Raw genomic sequence first — 5,253 nt, forward strand, 5'->3', positions numbered from 1 at the left:
AGCCTGAAGCAGTGATGGAGCACCTGGTGAGGGGTGTAGTCCTGCAAGCGCAGGTGGAAGCAGTGCACCTGTGGCACCAGATGGGGCTGAGCCTGGCTGCACGCCTCCCCTCCCCTCATTGAAGGCCTGGCAGCCCCAAAGACAGCGTTTCGTCCTGGAGATGCCTCCTGTGGATTGCTGTTCCTCGGTAAGGTGTGGACGTTATTAGACACAAAGATGTCTTCACTCCTTCCAGCTGTGCCGAGTTTGCCAGATGCTGTTGGCCTTGTGGTTCCCCCTGAGTTGTTGCGTTGGCTGTGCCCTGATCCCTGGAGCGGGGTAAGTGACATTGGTGTCCCTACCGGAAGGCGGTCTCTGCTTTCGTTGTCCTGTGCCCAAACACTTGCAGTGTGGAACTGCGGCCCTCGCGAGCGGTGCCAGGACTTTAGCCAGGCTCTTGGTGGAAGCAGCAGGAAACCGCAGCCAGAGGTGGATGCCAATATGCACTGCTTAGTCTCTGTGCCGAGGTATGTTGATCCCTGCCGTGTCCTGGTTTAACACGCTCGGCTGAGGCCTCTGGGCTTGGTGTCGGATGTCCCTCGTGCTCACGTTGCTTTCACCGGGTGTTCTTTCTTTCCCCATCTTCAGGTCTCCCCAGTGCTGATGGGCTGTCAGAGCCATGTCCCAATGTTGTCGTCTTTTCTGTTTGGGTTCAACAGCGTTTTCTACCCCTTTGATCTGTTTTTCTTCTTTTTTTTCCATGTTGCCCGTTGGCGCTTCGTTGGAGTTTCCCGGATCCAAATGCACTCTTCTGACCACATGTGGTGTCAAAAGAAGAGGTAGGTCCCAAACAGGCTTTAGCTGAGTGCTGTCCATGACTTGGGGTTTCTCGATTTACCAGTATTCTTTTCTGCGCGACGTTGTTCAGTCCTGTATGTGAAGCTTTCTTCTTTCTGTCTAGGATTGGTGCCTCCACCACCAGATGCTGTAGGCGTTTTGGGCTGCCCGAGTTCCCGCGTTGAACGTGTCCTGTTCCTCAGAAAGGTGTGGACGTTACTAGACAAGAAGTTCAGAATCACAGAGTTGTTCTCGTCACTCCTCCAGATGTGCTGAGTCCAGCGCCAGATGCTGTTGGCTTTCTGGGCCCCCCTGATTTGCTGTGTTGGCTGTGCCCTGATCCTTGGAGCGGGGTAAGTGACATGGCTGTCCCTACCGGAAGGCCTTCTGCGCTTTCGTTGTCCTGTGCCCAAACGCTTGCAGCATGGAACTGCGGCCCTTGCGAGCGGTGTGAGGACTTTAGGCAGGATCTTGGTGGACAAAGCAGGAAATCGCAGCCGGAGGTGGATGCCAATATCCGACGCTTAGTCTCTGTGCCAGCGTATGTTGATCCCTGATGTGTCCTATTAAACACGCTCGCTGAGGTCCTCTGGGCTTGGTGTCGGATGTCCCTCGTGCTCACGTTGCTTTCACTGGGTGTTCTTCCTTTCCCCATCTTCAGGTCTCCCTAGTTCTGATGGGATGTCAGTGCCATCTGTCAATGTTGTCTTTTCTGTTTGGGTTCAACAGCATTTTGTTAGTATTTGTACTGTTTTTGTTATTGGTTCTCGTTTTCCATGTTGACTGTAGGACCTTTGGATTTTCCTTCTTCTAAGTGCAACGTCTTGGCTAATTGTGATGTCAGAAAAAGAGGTAGGTTTCAAAACATTCTTCTGCTGAGTGCTGTCCATTAATTCAGGATGGTTTAATGACCAGTCCTGTCCACCAGTAATGTTTTTCTATACCATATGTTAAGGTTTTTTCTTTCCTTTCTGTTTTTGGTGATCGATGGCGTTGGCCTTTTTTTTTTGCCGTATTGTCGTATTGCATGTCTCGTTATCCTCGTGAAGGCTAAATTATTACTTCATTATGAGTTGATGGTGATCATTAATAATTTTGCTTTGTATTGAATATGTTGAAGTGTAGAGGTGCGCCTTGACCGAGCGATGTGCATCTTCCATTTGGGCTCTTGTTCCATAGTTTTGGAGAAATATGAGATCGACCGCCAGCAATATTTACTCCTCTTTTTGATTGGCATGCTATGTTGATCCCTGTGTTTGTGTTTGCGCTTGCTGAGGTCCTGTCGGCTTGGTTTCGGTTTTCTCTTGCGCTCAGTTTGGTTTCACCAACTTTTCTTGCTTTGTTTCGTGTTTCCTGCTGCAGAAATTGCTCTCTTGCCTGAAGGGGAGGAGCTGCTGCTGCAGTCTGTTATTTGTTCCTTTGCTGACTAAGAGGAATCTGTGAACACTGACTAGATTTTTCAGCAGTTAGATAGTGAGGCAGTTTTGCTGTCAACAGAATTACAGGTTAATTTCTCGATGATGAAGTGCATGTGGAATTAGATTCTTGAGAGGAAAAAGACTCTGTGATTTCATCTTCATTGTTCCCTATAGATTTTTGCGTTGTTCTGTGCGTGTGTTGTGCAGCTTTCTGGATCCTATGGAAGTTACCTTATATTCTGTAATAACAAATACTGTCTCGTTTCATAGTATTTGTGATGGCAATCGTACAGATAGTAGCTCATCACAAGGTGGAGAATCGGATTCAGGTTTTGTAATGACTGTCGCTATGTGTTTTTTCTTTACTGTTATTGCTTTGTGAACGGATTGCGCTGTATGTAGTTATTGGGTGCTGTTGGTCAAAAGTTTTACATGGTGTTTGTCTTATGTCTTTCCTTTGACTTGTCTTGTGCACTACGGTGACTCGACTGTGTACTGCTATGTTTTGTGCAAATGTGATATGCAATGAAGATCCGGGTTCTGTTATCGTGTTTCTGTTAGTGTGTCTTAATACTTGGGTTTTATAGAATGTAATCAGGTTTATAGTATTCGTATCCCTATAATGACTGGGCCCAATATCCCGGTTGACCTTTAGCAGTGCACAATGGCTACCAAGATCTGTTCCACCAGTTTCCAGGCAGCAAGGCGAGACTAATAGGTAGGCAGCTACCGTGATCTACTTTATGTCCGTTTTCAAAGTTGGGCGTCCCATTTGCCAGTCTCCAAACTATCGGAACATTTCTGGTTAGCGTGGACCACTGAAGAACGAGGAAGAGCAGGTTGGCATTGATGTCTGCCCATTTCATTAGCAGTCCAGGGTAAGACCTGTCAGGCCCCATGGACTTGCTGGCATCCAGTTTTCGGAGGAGGTCCGAAACAGTCTCATCGTATATCATGCAGGATCTGTTCTGTTCTACATGCCAATTTACCAAAGTAGGCAGCTGTGTGGCCAGGGAGTACGAAGTCTTGAATAGTAAGATTGAGGCAAAGAAGGCATTAAGAGCCTTAGTATTATTCTGATCCTCAGTCAGCAAGTTGCCCTTGGAGTTCAACGAGGGATGGAGATGCTGTATAGTCCTCCTCCTGCTGTTGATGTATTTATAGAAACATTTTGTGTTTTCGTTAAACTTAGCGGCCAAGTTCACGTTCATCTTGGCTTTGGCCTCTCTAATTTTCTCCCTGTACAGCTTCCCTATGTACCTGTAATCATTATAAGTAGCTCGCCCACTTTTCCAGAGAATGTAAACTTTGGTTTCGTTTTTGAATTGCAGCCAAAGGTCTCCATTCAGCCCATCTGCCCTCCTCACCCATCGGCTCATCTTCTGTGACTTGGGACTGTCAGCTCTCACAACTTAAAAATAGTTTACTTTAAGTATTCCCAAGCTTTCTGGGCTCCTACGCTCTCCAAAAGTACCACCGAAGGTACCGTCCCAATTATGATCTTAAGGAGGTTAAAGCCTGCCCTTCAGAAGTCTGAGGCAGCAGTTCCGCTGTCCCCAACGTGGATTGAGAAGGATCAAGAAATCTAGCATTTCTGTGTCACTATGGCCCAGATGGCATCCAACTTTTATGTCCCCCTCGAGTACTTTTTTATTAACAAGCAGTGTCCAGGATTTTCATTTCTTTCTTTGGTTCTTTCACTGGCTGCATTTGCAAGTTATTTCTTGGGTTCTTTAGAAATGCCTGGGACTGTTCTGTATCTGCCATATAATGAATGCAGCACACGTCTGGGAAGTTGAAGTTCTCCACAAGAAGAAGAGGGAGAGAGCTTGAGACTGTACCAGCTGTCTATAAAGCGTCTCACCCTGGCTTGTAGCAGACACCCACAATACCAGAAGTGTTATCAATCTTCGTTTCTATTCTGGCCCATGACTTCTCAAGCCTATCATCGCTAACATTGATTTCCATACATTCACATACTTTTCTACTGTACAGGGCTGCACCACTGCCTTTCTTTCTTTGTTGTTCCTTTTGGAAAGTGTGTAGCTATCCGTCACAGAACTTCAGGTGCTGCAGTTATTCCTCATGTCAATCATATTACAGCTTTCTGATTGCATAATGGCCTCTAGTTCATCTTTTTATTACCTATGTTGCATGTGTTAGAGTATAGGTAGTTGAGCCGGGTTTCCTTTCGATTGTCAGCAGCCCTAATAGTGTCTTGAGCATGTTCAGGTGTTACCACAATTACTAACGTCACAGCAATCGCAGCATTCTTCCTCCCGCTTCACTGAGATGCAAGAGTGTGGATTCTCACCAGCTCTTCCCTCTCCTACAAGGACAGGTAGCTTATCTAGAGGTTCCATTCTAGCTATCGTGGTTAAACCCCTACCCCCTTTGTAACTATTTAAAAGCTCTGTCAAATAACATTCCAATTCCTTCCAGGCTTGCCGGGCCTGGAGGCACGTCTTAATTTGTTGGCCCATCGTGTTTAGTCCCTCATGATTCCTTTATAATCAATGAATATTAAGATGTTGCGATTATGAAATAAAGAAGAGAGTTAGGCAAAGCAGTTGATAATAACAGAAAGAGAATAGATAGAAAGCTTCCTTGTATCCTTGGCTCATTTACCAAACAGCAGCAGAACGGATCTTCAGAAGTGATCCTTCACCACAGGTGGTCAGCTCTTAAGTGGATCCAGGAGGGTTGGAGCCTGGCTCCGCCCATTTCACCAGCACAGGTTGATTGCCTTCACCTGTGGTCCCGTGCATGACTCATCGGTCACCACAGGTGACCAATCAGCGGTTCAGGCCATGACTCAGCAGTTTCCATACAGTCCTACATGGAGGATGACATCCCTGTATGTAGAGGTATATCGGATTTATTTGTGCATTCCATATGGCAGGCTGCTGTTAACCATTCTATTATAGACTGGTTTTCCTTCTAGATATTGATTACCTGCATATAACCTCTGCCTGAGAGCAGGATGCACAGTCACGGTGGCCTGCTTGGGTATTTTGGG

This window comes from Meleagris gallopavo, chromosome 13 (assembly GCF_000146605.3).
Source record: "Meleagris gallopavo isolate NT-WF06-2002-E0010 breed Aviagen turkey brand Nicholas breeding stock chromosome 13, Turkey_5.1, whole genome shotgun sequence".
Lineage (NCBI taxonomy): Eukaryota > Metazoa > Chordata > Aves > Galliformes > Phasianidae > Meleagris > Meleagris gallopavo.